Source organism: Aphelocoma coerulescens, chromosome 1 (genome assembly GCF_041296385.1).
Source record: "Aphelocoma coerulescens isolate FSJ_1873_10779 chromosome 1, UR_Acoe_1.0, whole genome shotgun sequence".
Taxonomy (NCBI): domain Eukaryota; kingdom Metazoa; phylum Chordata; class Aves; order Passeriformes; family Corvidae; genus Aphelocoma; species Aphelocoma coerulescens.
The window spans coordinates 36,756,964-36,770,862 of NC_091013.1; positions in this window are offsets into that span (position 1 = coordinate 36,756,964).

Consider the following 13,899-nt stretch of genomic DNA (forward strand, 5'->3'; position numbering starts at 1 on the left):
TTCCATCAGGGTTTGCCAGTTCAGAGATAACTACTGTAAGGTTACCCAAGAAGTTCTTAAATCCCTGTGGCTTGACACGAGTAACACACTGCCAGAAAGTCTCACCCCTCACAGAGCTCCATTATTATACATATTTGTAGTCCAGCAGGGAAGGATGACAGTGAGTCAGCCACAGTCACTGCCCCAGGGAGATGATCCCTTCTTGATGTCAATCACAGTGAAGATTCTCTCACTCTTTCACTTGCAGAAAGGCTGCAATGGCCAAAGGAGGGTTCAGGAATGCAGGCAGCACTGAGCAATAAGAGGTCCTGCTTAAACGTGCTTATTTAGGGTTTAAATGCTATTATAATGATGCTACTGAAACAATCTATTACAAACCCAAAGGTTTCACTTAAAGGAAAATTTTACCAAACTTTATAAAATATCAAGTTCTAGGATACTAGGACAAGTAGTTTCCCCTTCTGCTGCGATACAAAATATATTCTTTGGGTCTGAATTAGTGAAAACAGCCTCTGCCTTTCATAAACCCAAGATACCTTCATATTGTAGTATGGCAGCTTAACCTAATTACATATACAAGAAAAAAAGGGTGGTTGAAGGAGCATAAGAGGAAACATTGATGCCTTTAGCCATGGAATAAGACAGATATTCATCTGCAACATCTTCCCTGGAACTGTACTGAGGATTACTCAGTCTGAGGCCTGATTTTGAATTCTTTGTAATGATGATGATCCTAACAGTAATAATATGTTTGGAACAGGCAAAAGCATCTTAAATAGTAATACTGGACTCATCATTACACTTATTATGTGTTCCTGACATTAGAGACCACAGCAGGATCACCATGGATTGCTGGTACACTTTGATTTCTACAAGAATCTGCCCAGTAGGGGCATTCAAAATGCTGCTCCCATAGGTATTTGTACCTGTAGAGCCTATTAACATCAGCTATAAAGACAGGCACACAGCCAACCAGCTCACCTGCCTTCTTCAGACCCATCCTTTGTTGAAGTTCCTCAATTTCAAAAGGATTCAGGTGTATTTAAAACACATGTGATAAAACAGAGTATCAGACTGCATTTTTTCACTGAATACACTTGCTTTCCAAAGTTTTTGTGAAGCAAGACATATTTTTATTAAGATCCACTATTATTTTCATTATCATTGCTGCAAACATTATCACTCATTATTAAAATGAAGCACAGAAATTGAATGGGCAAAGAAAACACTGATCGGGGAAAAATGTAAAATTTAAATATGCTGTTGCATCTACAGACTTACTTGGCATTACAAATACACTTTGTTTCTATAAATTGAAAACTACTTTAAACCAGTGATGAAGTTATTTCTTCATCAAGGAAGTTAATATGCTTTTCATAGAATTGTGGATTATAATGTGTGGACAATGAAAGGAAAAGTACTTATTTCTGTGAATTGTTAACTTGCTGGTGGTTCTGCTTTAACATTAATGTGCTGCAGGTGTTGCTTACAAGGGGGTTTATGGTACAAAGAATATATATTGAAATATATAATATATATTGAAAACTTTGCTTTTAACGCAAAACTTCTTTTTCACTAATTCCTGCACTGTTACAGGAATATAGTAAGGCACCTGAAGCCATAAAAACATTTAAGATATCAATAAAACTTAATAATGGACAAACTGGTTTGTCTCAAAATATACAAAAATAATTGGACTGAGATGTTACATGCCAGGTTTCCACTTGGAAAAAAAAAAATTGTGATTCCTACTACTACAAAATACTGAAAATGAAGGTTTATAATGGAAATGCTGTCCAACTATTTACTTCACCCATGCTAGCTAGACATATAAATGCTCTCAGACACTCTGTAAAAATCTGAAGCTTTCTTTGATAAACTCTGCTTCCATAACCAAAATTGAATGACCACCTTTCCGAGCTTTTAAGATCAGTACAGATATAGGCACAGAAATTCCTATCTTGTAAATGTCCTGATTTCCCACAATAGTCTGGAAGCAGGAATTATTGTAAATCATCAGTGAAGCTGTATTATAAGAAGTGCTAAGAAAGCATGAATTACACTTTTTACTTTTTTTTTTTTTTTTGGTTAAGAGACCATCCTTTGAAGAGGTCACCAAAGCCAAAATATAATTACAAAGTTAATATTCTCTTTTCAGGGCAAATTGAAAGCATTTGTTTCAGATTATCTATCTAATACAAGCTGGGGAAATAGCTATCTAATCAAATCAAGCATGGTTTATATTGCAGTTTAGCAAAAGCCACTGTATCTGACACTTTCAGAAATGATTCAGATATTTGGGTACAGTAATTTCTGTACAGCAGTAGGCCAAGGCCAAACATGAAATGAAACTCATCATTAATATAAAATCCTTTAGCCTATGCTGCTCTTGAGACTTTTGCAGTAAATTCTTTCAACAGGGAATCAAATAACTTATTTGTGATTCACGTTTTTGCCTTTTCTGGGAGTGGTTCCCAGTATAGCAATCTTTGCCAACAGGACCAAATCATGGTCTTCAGGAGCATGTTCCAGATTTAGCCCAATGATTCAAGCTCCCACCTGCTTTTAAAGGGGAAAACCCTTCTCTGTGGAACTATTAACCTGACATGTCTCCAGTCTAGACTAATAATTATGTTAAGAACTGAGTGAGTCCATTATCCACATGGAATGGGTGGAGGCTCTGATAAACCAATAATAATAGGCGTCAGACTAGTCACCAAGGATTGTTCTTACTTGCTTTCTTATAAAAGGGAACTTTAGGCTCATTCAAGAATTCTGCTTCCATTGGGACTGACAAACAGTGTGTTTATTTCCATCAAAGGCAAGGGACTGCCCTGTAGTGCATATGAAATGGGAAATGGAATATTGTTCAACGAAGGTTGACCTCCTCCTGTAGATTTTTGTCAACACTGCTTTTGTTCAAAATAGGAAGCAGTGTTCCTCTAATTGTACCATACCAATTCTTCTCATTGCGGTATTCTAATGGATGCATTCACTTAATATATTCTATGCTTTGAAAAAAAAAAAAAAAATGCACAAGCAAAACAAGTGTTGAGAACTGGGAAGAAACTGATGACCCCCAGTAGAAAAAAAGTAATGTACAATTCCCAAGGCGACAGTTTTGAAACGCAAGTTGCCCAGGCCCCATCTCAGCAGCGGGCCTGGCAGAGGCTTAGTTTTCACTAGCGAAGGAGCTTCAGTTCTGGCAGGAATCTGCCGCTCCATCCTCACGCCGCGCCCGCGGGAGCGGGGGATGCGCTCTCGGGTGCCGTCTACTGGCACCGGGAGCACGCACTGTCGATCCAGTCCTGTCGGCAGTCATCTCTAACGCCTGCAGTTAGCCCACTGCCCAATATCCCCAAGCATGAGTGCAAATCCTTTTGCTAACCTCCCTGAGTCTATCCAGAGCTGTTAAATTGTTGGGGTTTTTTCAATTCAAGAGTGTTAACCAAAGTATCTAGCTATACAGAAAACTCTTTATCCCATTTTAAAACAGGCAAGAAGAAAATAGATTTTCAAGCACTCTTCAAGACAGAGGAAAATAAATCACATAGAGCACTATTATAAAATATTTGAATAATTCACTTGCATTTTCCTCTCAAATATCTCAAAGAATTGCAAGGAGATTGAGATGCATTGTTATCACTATTTGTCACAGAGGGAAACCAAACGAGGAAACTAAAATACAGCTGTTGTATTTCTTACAAGCAAGGCTGTTACTGAAAAGGGAAATAAAATATTTCAGGAATTCTCATTTCTACATGCTGTTTTTCATATCACTCTTAAAACCAGCATATTTGAACTGATTGCTTTCATATTAATTCATGAGTTTGACATTTTTAAATAGCTGCACACAAATGTCTAATGAAAGATAAATGTATGACCTCTTTGAAAAAATATTGCTGATATCTAACTTTGCAGAGTTATGTCAGAAGTAAGAAAAGTTACCTTCTCTTATAGTAAAAATTTCTGTCATAAATGAACACTTTAGAATGAAACACAGTCAGTTTCATACACAGCCATATGCAAAGGTCCCAGCACAATGACCACTGAACAACTATCAGTTTTCAGCTATCAGTGTATTTTCAGGTTCAGATTTCTTTCAATAACAAAAATATATTTAACATTACCTCAAAAACTCCAAGTCTGCTTAAAATATATATATATATTAGAAACAGCAATTTGCATGGTATGTTTCACTCCTATGCAGCAAGTACAAAAAGATGACTATGCTTAAAATTACTATGCAATTTATAATGTTTTCGTAATAAAAAAGCTTGACAATTTAAAGTGATGTTTTTCTTTCTCTTTAGTTCTCTGAAGTAACTACTCTAACAGGAAGCAGCAATCCTAAGAGACTGAACCCTTTTAGGGAACAGAGATGCCAAACACAGATACAAAGAAGATAGAAGAAAAACTCTTAAGATTCAGTTAAAAAAGCAAAGATGATGAAGCTCTTGTAGACACTCTAATGTAGTAACATAAGTCATGGACATCACTGAAACAAACAACGAAAAAACAATCAGGAAAGAAGATCTAGCCACAGGGCTTTGTTTTCCTACAGATGAGAAGCAGTGTGCTACAGTCCCTATAGAAGCGCAGTAATTGGTGTGTTGGGAACATCCAACACCCATCCATTCTACAGCCCAGAGGACCGAGTTTATGTTACACAATCTAACCCTTCCCAGCAGCATCAGCCTGGCCTCTTTCCGGAGTACTGCCTCTCAGTCACTTTCCGCGTTGCACTCAGGTTTGAGAAAGTGACACTTGCCGCAGCACGCTTTTTTTATGTAACCCCCTGTGATCGAGGGACAAACCTTCTCACAAATCACTACACGCTGCTAGTAAAGATAAGATCCCTGAGAATGCAGAACAACTGCTTGCAGCATGACAAAGCTAAACTAGATGGTACCATTCAGTGAGGTTACCTCTGAGGAAGGGCAGTGCCTGTGGCCACATTGTCAGCAGGCGGGAAACATGACCAGAGCACTGCACAGCCTCCTTTTGTCAAGCTAATCACACACCTCTCTCTCTGTTTATAAATAGCAATGGCTGTTACAATTTGGCCTTAGCAGACTTTGCCAGTTTGAACTTAAAATGAAATTGCACTCATTTTAAATAGGGTCTTGCTGCAACACAGATGTTTCATTATTAATGTATTTATGGATCTCCTATTGAAATTCCTGAAGTTAGGATTCAAGCACTTTTTTAAATTTTCTTTTTCAACAGCAAGCTTTGTTCATTTACTTCCTGGTAGGTAAATCGACTGTTCAAGAAGAACCATTATGCTTGCCCTACCAGTACCAATATTGTCCTACTGATTCTGCCACCTCAGAAAGTGAGCAAAGAAAGCTACTGGCCTGTGATTTGCAAAGTCCCTTGCCTGCCATAAGCTGTGCAGCTGTAAGCACTGCTCTCCTGCAGGCTCTTGTCCCTCATTTGTGAGGCAGAGATAATAGCTACTCCTTGCTTGCTGCACAATAGCTATGAGAAGTCAAACACAATAAACCCTCGGGAACACTGTGGCCATAAGAAAAGTAAAGCAGCAAAGGTGAAAAGTCAGGACATATTTATTTTCCTGGCAGAGCACTGCCCTCAGAACAGTAAGGCAAACAACAGGCAAACAACCCTGGTGTAACAACAGGTAGGGTTGGTTGAAAGTAAGATGCATTCGTCCTGTTGCTGTTAACTGGTGTTGTTTCTGTTGCTAGCTTTGTGGGACACTGCGATCAAATAATTATTGTTTTCTCGGTTGCCAACTATATTTCTTTTATTAGTAATACCGGCCTTTGTTTATTCTTCCTCTTCCCATGGGAAATTTCAACACATCTCCAGAAGGGATGTCGTATGACTCTCATTTATAATGGGATCCCTCCCTTTCTTCCCAGGCAAGGCTCTCTCTTTCCTTTTTATCCCCCTCTATATTTGTAGAGAGGAACACCAAGTCAAATCTCTGCTGTGTTCACATTCATGTGATCTGAACAAGATGAACAGATCAGCAGTTCTCACACATTTGCCTAGGAGACCTACAACTGAGGAGAATTCATCTCAGACACCACTCCATTTGAACTGTTTAACATTCATTCTGACATTAGCAACAGACTATAAAGAAAAGTAGTGCACATATATGTATGTAGTATATATACATTTCCGTGGTTTTTTTTTTTTCCCTTAATGCATTGAGTGTTTTCTGGGATTTTGCATCCTTCATTTCTTGGCTCTTTTGCTTTAAATTTCGTACTAGTTCTCCCACTATGCTCTTGTCTTTCTCACCAATGCATGCATTTTACTATCTGTCCCCAATAATGCTCACTCACAGCCTATTTCTTGACGTGGTTTTGTCTGCTTTTGTTACCCCCACCCCCACCACACACCTGATCATCCTCTACATAGTTTATTTTGCCTTCTTATTGTGAACTACTACCCTTTGTCCTAGAAAATCCTTTTCTTTCACTAGGTCATCATGTACTTCTGTCATTCTCATTTGTAGCCCCCAGCTCCACTACTGGCAGCTCCTGCTGATGACAGATGTCTCACAATCAGCTGCAAGCCTGCTCTTGGCTCCAAGCCTGAGGGAAGCTCCAGACTTTTGTACACATTTTCTCTTTGCAGCAGCACTTTTATACAGATGCAGCAAAGTCACCTTTTCCTGAAGTATAGCTTCTTGGAGAATTCCAGGTCTCTCTGCACCACCAAGACTGAATACCTGTAGAAACAGCCTGAGAAAAATTGCAGACAATGCTATCCAACAGGGTGAGTAAGTATGGATGGCATTTTGCCCTGGAAGTCCTGTTTTGAGCAGTCAGAGCATGTCAGTGCATTATTTCATTGCCTAATATACACAGCAGGAACTCCAGAATTGAGTGTGCAGATGAACCTTCATCACACCAACCCTAGGCTGCATACATCCTCCCCCACCATCTAGTGCAATACTTTCATCTCTTCCCATGACTCCTGTGCCATTCAGCCTTAGTATTATCTTCCCCTACTCATTTCGTCTACTTACCTTTGGCAAGACATAAAGAATACATAATTGTCCAATGTGGAGCTAAATGAAGAGAGTCTGGGGTGTGCTAAGTCATCAAACAACTAGCAGGAAAGTCTACAAATTCAGATCAACTAGATATTCCAATGCTACGCACATTTAGATTGGATTGGTGCCTATCTATCAGGTGCTGGCAGTCAAATACCACAGTCTTGTAGCCTGCAAAAAAAATGTGTCAAGGGGCTATGTCTGTACAGATTCAATATACAAAGCAATTGTATCAACTTTTGGCCTTTTTGCCCTATGTGCTCCGGAGCAAAGAAACCAACACCAAAGGACTTGCTAACTCAGCTCTACGTGATGTTACCGCATTGGCAAGTAGCCCTTTGCAATAAAAGGTCTGTGAACTAAGAGAGTGGCTGCTGAGAACTGGATGCCCACGTGACCTGCTTTTGGCAAGAGCTTTACTTTTCACTAGCTCTAGACTAGTCCTGCAGACTGAAGCCCCAATAGTAGAGAGAGTTCTAGAACATGCCATCTGATTTCACAGAAACACAGAACAGTTCAGGCTGAAAGGGACCTTTGGAGGTCAGCTTGTCCAACCTGTCCTGTTCAAGCAGGGCCACCTAGAGCTGATTGCCCAGGACCATGACCAGAATACGTCCAATTATGAATACTCTAAAACCTTCCCAGACAACCTTCTTTTTATTCTCACAGTAAAATAAGTGTTTATGTTCAAACAGAATGTACCATATTTCAGTTTTTATTTTACACTTAAAAAGTTATTATTATCCAAAAATAACCCAGTTCACCCAGTTTGAGACTACTCCAAATGCAATCAAATTGACGTTTGAGAGATTTGCTTCAACAGCAAAAACGTAAGTTATTATTCTAGCTGAAATGTTATTTTAGATTTATTCACTGTTTCATCTATACAACAGTTGTGCCACTGTTATTCACAAGTACCAGTGCCTGCCTTTAAAAAGTGGTGTTTATCATAGTATTTCTTCAAATGTTTTAACATTTTACGGGCAACTTTTTCTTCTTCCCTTAGCTGATTCCCCGTCTCCAAAAACGGGACACAAAGCAAAGTACAGAGAGTTGTCCAAACGCAAATATACCACCACACTACACATTGCAATGATTTAAACAATAGAAGCATATATTTCATCCATTCAAAGGTTGGTAATAATGTGGGTAAGAGATAAAGAAGAAATATGCTTTCCATTCCACATTTACTTTGTTTCCCACATTACCAAGATTATATCCCGAGACTTCTTAAAGCCACAATTAGCATCTGTGATAGAAACGTGAAAACAACTTTACCAAACTTTTACGCCAACACAAAACACTGTCAGTGACCAGAAACCACATAGACATTGACGCCAGGTATACCTCTGGATTAGTATATCTAGGCAGTAGATACTCCATGCATTTAAAAGCTGGTTTTATTCTAACACAGTGTCATCTTAGACCCAAATGAACCAAACCCTTTGTGAAATCAGTGCCCAGCTGGGCTGATGGCCGATGAAAGAGACGGTGCAGAGACACCACGGAGCGTGTAGCTGTGTGCAGCGTGGCACGACGCTACGGAAGCAGTGGGCTGCATGCTACAGCTGCTGAGGGTGCCCCGTGTTCAGAGCTTTTGCGATTCACCAAGACAGCCCTGTTCCAGTACAGTTGAGGTCATGGTTTTTGTTAAAGTTCTGTGGCAGATCATCAGCTGGGACAACTCAGCCAGATCCCTCATGAAAATACTATTCCTTTTGACCTGCAGAATTGCTATCATTGCAATTTAAAAATTATCAAATAATCTGCAGACAAGTACTACTGATTTAATTTAGGAATAAAAGACATAAGGAATAATAGAGGAAAATAACATATGCCACAATATTTTTGGTCTTCCAAAAAGAGTGAAGAGACAGTCAAAAGAAAACCCCCAGAATAACGAACTTCAAAATGTCTATTTCCTCTTCAGTATTTTATTACTCTTCAGATCATTAAGAAAGATACCTATAAGTACAGGGTCTCAGCTTCTGCCATTCTAGTGAGATTTTTCTCAAAAAAGTTTCAAAAGTAAAACTTCTGTTAAAACAAAACTGTAAAATAAAATTGCATCATGCCCAAAAACTTTATTCCTTCAACCTTTAACCTAACAAGTCAAGGAAATTAATTAACAAATCAACTTGCAAAACAAAGCACTACTTTTGTGAATACAGGAGGCAGAAACTGGCACTCAGAAGACTTCCTGCTAAACTGGCTTGCTCATGTCTTATACTTTTTTAACTAAACTGCTATTTTCTTCCCACTCTAATATGTACAAGTTTTAAAGTTCATCAATTTGCATGGTGATTAGAAAAAAAAAGAAGAAGGTTTTGTCTGACCCTTTTTGGATAAAATTTTAACAGAATAGCTGTTAACATTAAATAATGCTTCAGGGTCAATTCCCACTAATTGTAGTAGCATTGATTTAATTTTTAAGTGTGGGTAGGATGCTTTTCCCATAACTGCAATCCTATTTTTATCATAAACAAGTTGCTTCTTGACTACTTAAAAAAAAAAAAAAGTAATCACTCCCAGTCATTTTCATACAGAAAAAGTGGTACTACTAGAGATATTAGTGTGTTTAAAGAAATAAGCAGAAAAAAACCCAGGAAAAATCATGATTGCAGATAAAATATGCAAAACATTCTCGATATAAAATCTCCACAGCCCGTATTACATCCAAATACTTCTTTCAGAATTAAACATAATTTAGGAACTCATCAAATACACATGCTAACTAGGAGTCAACAAGCCAAGAGGAAATGCTGTACAAGGAGGCGTGGCCGTCGCCTTGTTAAAGCCGAGGTGTCTGAGTCAGCACCACAAAGGTGGCATCTTCATCTATTCAGGAGCCAAAAACTGGGAGTACTCTCCTGAGGGCAGTGCCTTCAGTAGCCTTTGAAGAACAGAACACGGCTCACTCCTTTTGAAACGCAGCTGCCGTGGGAGGGGAAATGTTATACAACACTCAAGCAGTTACAGCACCTGCCAAGTTTTGTGCTCCAGCTCTCAGGCTTAGCCCTGTCTCTTTTCTCATGATTATGTAACAAAATTCAGAACTGGTCTGTTGAATAGACTTAAATCCAGAGTAACTTGCTCCCCTGCTTCCAGAGTACCGCTGACATTAGGTTACAACATGTTGCTGCCTGCCTCTGAACATTCATTTTCTATTTTGTGAAATCTGTGAGGACACAGAGGGAAACTTTGCCCCCAGCTCCCTTCTCACCTTCCTCCAGCCTAGACATTGGCCTGGTGATTAACATATGGTCATGGGAAGGAAGAGATGTTGATATGAATGAGGACACACCTGAATCCCATTTTCCTGCTTGTCCAACTAGTCTAACCACTGTTAACCACTGAATCATCAGCAACCCGATTTTGAATAACAGTGTTCGTTGCTACTCTGGTTTGTTTTGTTCGTGGTTTTGGGGGTTTTTTAAAGGTATTATCCCAGTGTTCACATTGGATCAGTCCCTCACGAGGCTAGTATGACACCTCAACTCATTTCTGATTGGCTTAAATCCCTAGTCACACATACCAACACTATAATTGCTATGAAGTCCTTCAGAAAAATGAGAGCATGCCTACGGAGTTAAAGTAGCTCTATGATTATGCAGCTGCTCAGGAAGCTTGGCTGGACTTTTATTATTGCCAGTCTTTGACAGACCAAGGCATAGGTCCATATATAAATACTTACATGTGATCTTAAATGTGCATGCTTACCATGGTATCAATTATATTGAAAAAAAATACTGAGAAAAAGGTGCATTACTATGAACCACTATGGTTTGCAGATCAGTGTCTCAAGTTGTGATCAAAACTTATATTCACCACTTCTAACAGCATTCAAGAGCTTCTGTTTAGGACCTAAATAGACTAGGCACTGCAAACAAAGCATACAGATGAACATTTCTTTCCCCCCTTCCATGTAGACAGAAAAACGTAGTCCAAATGTTGAAAAAAAGTGGCTAGTGGGTTTACATAAAACAAAAATCACAAAGTGTCCTCTGACTTTGAGAAAGCAATTTTTAAATTCCCACATTGATTGAAATTTGGCAATTTTCTTTATTTTCTAAAACTAAATCCACATGGGAAAGAAACCAGATATTGTTTTAAATTAATTTGATTATCATATATCCACACACTAGTCCTGATTACTCAAGCTGTGCCTTTTTGCATATCCAAATTACAAAACACTTTCAACAGCATTCGGTACAGTAGTGCTCATTTCCAAGGACATGATTATCATCTGGACATGGAAAAGAGGAAAATAGTTATTTTACCTAATAACTATACTTATGTATACAATCTACTCAACTTTTCTTTATAGGTACAATGTGAAAGCTCTTTGCGTTTATTAAATTTCTCATTTTACAGCATTTCCTCTAAATTCTTTCAATTAAACTGTTTTTCCTTTTTTTAGTAGTCCTTTGAAGCAGAGTTTTTGTCACTTATTCTCTCAAGTTTTAGAAAGGATATTTTTCTTTCTGCCAACTGTTCCATGCTCCTGCCATGCCTTCCTCACAGCTGTTCTGCCAGTCTCCCGGGTGCTTCATCTCCCTACCTCTGCAGCTTAGCAGCTCAGAACTCCACAGAGCTGCTCAAAGAGAAACAAAGCACCTGACAAAAAGCACATAAGCACAACAAGCAACTCCAGCATTAGGCATTAAAAAAATCATTAAAAAGTGACTAAATGATACAACTTCTACTCCTGTACAGCTTCTGTGATCTACGTGACATGAATCCCAGTGCTGCCTCATACTTAGAATAAAAAATAAAAACTAAACCCCGCCCCCGTATTAATAGTTTCTGAACTCTGGCTGAAACAGCTACTTTGAAAGAACCAATACACATTTAAACCACCTTTTTTTTCCTTAGCTCTTCTGTGCTACTTCTGCCCTCTTACTATTGTGAGGCAGACTATACCAGATGACAGCAAATTATATACCAAACACCTTATCCTATTATGCTCTTGCTTTCTTCCCCTGCTTGCCCTCCAGAGTTCTTCTGTTTTAGACCTATTGCAAAGATGTCACATCCAGCTGTGCCACACTAGCACAACCCAAAATAATCCACCTTTAATCTCCCAAGATCTCTCTTGACCCAGCTAATGACAGAAGTGGTAGTGTAAGCAAGAGCAGGTACAATCTGGAGATTATAAGAACATAATATCTCCATGGAGCTATCCCCAAATGCCTATGGGTTGAGAGATTTCATGTGATGACAGTAGCCAAGGTAAAGAAGGGTGAGATGCTTTAATTACACCACCATTTGGCTGTCAAATAAGGTATTTTCCAACTCCAAGGCAACCGTTTTAAGAAGCAAATTATGCATTTTAATATACGGCGATACATTAAAATGGAAAAAAAATGCAAAAACACAAGGGTGCATGGAAATTCAGTATGGCTTGCAAACTGGGAATAAAACACGTACTTACATGGGATTAAAAACACAACAATTCTTATATTATTTAATCAAAAAAAATTTGCATGACTTTAATCAAATATCGAAAATTTTGAAAGAAAACTGACAAAGGAAATTACCATCTTCTTTTTTAATTAGCTGAAAACAAGAAATTAAATTATGTAATTAAACAAAGTTTTTAAATTTAGTATTTACTAAAAAGTTCCTTTTGGTAATGTAATTCCATATCAATTGTAATTATATCTGGGTGGGAAAAAAAAACAAACCCTAAATATTAATATTTTACTATCATTAAGCTGGGAAATATAAGGTGGAAGAATTAAAGAAAAAAACAAAAACAATAAAACAACTACAAAACTTCAAAGTAAAGAGAAATCACAGATAGCAATGTTCTTCTACTAATTTTTTCATCTATTAGGAATGTATTTTTCAAGAGGAAAAAGAGCTTTTTCCAGAAGTACTAGAATTTAGACCTCATAAATAACCAAGTAAATAGAGTAATAACCTTAAACTATTACAGGTATTAAAATCTTGTGTCCTTATTTATTTGGAAACTTAAAAAAAATGAGATGGAACAATACAATAATGGATTGGAGAAAATTATTTCATTACTCTATATAATTCCTTAATTCCACACAATCTATCATAATTAATTGTTCTCATAAAATATTGCACATTACATTTTATAGCTCTGATGAGTCAATATTAATAAATAGGAATAAAAATCTGCTGATGAAATTGGTACTTCTTCAGACAACCAAGGTTGTCTAAAATAACAATAAATACAGGTCCAGGTCAGAGTGACTTTACCAAGGAGAAACCTTGGTTTATGAAAATTATTTTTAAAACTCATTTATAGTTATAAGTGACTGTGAAATAATTAATTCTGCCCCTTCCTCCCTGCTACATTTCAGGTCAAGTTTGGTACATCCACTATGATATATAGTACAAAAAAAATTATGATATATTTTTTATCCAGAACCTGATGCACCATATGAATTTAAAAGCTCCAGTACACACTTGCAGCAAATTGCTGCAGGAAAGGTGCCAGCTAGAAACTTACCTACCCGGTGAGGGGCTAAAAGGTCTGATTATCAACTTCCTTAGTTACCTGTTGCATGAGCTTCCCCAGGGCTAGGGATAAACAAGTATGCCCAGGGCTTGTGGCACTGGAATTCCTGCCGTGCAGGTTTCACCATGTCCTTTACTCTGCTATTACTTGCACAATGACCTGTCAGAAAGATGCTTCCATTTTACTTATTTTTGGTACTAAAGAGACTGAGTTTCAAAATAAGAAAGTCTTCCTTTGAGAAAAATTAGGCAAGTCAATCAAATTAATTAGAAGAAAAGATCTTAACGTGAGAGTGGATTTTGTCCAATGGCTAAATGAACCTTTTACAAGCTTAGTGTAAGTACTTAGGAAAAATGCGGACCTATTTAAAAAA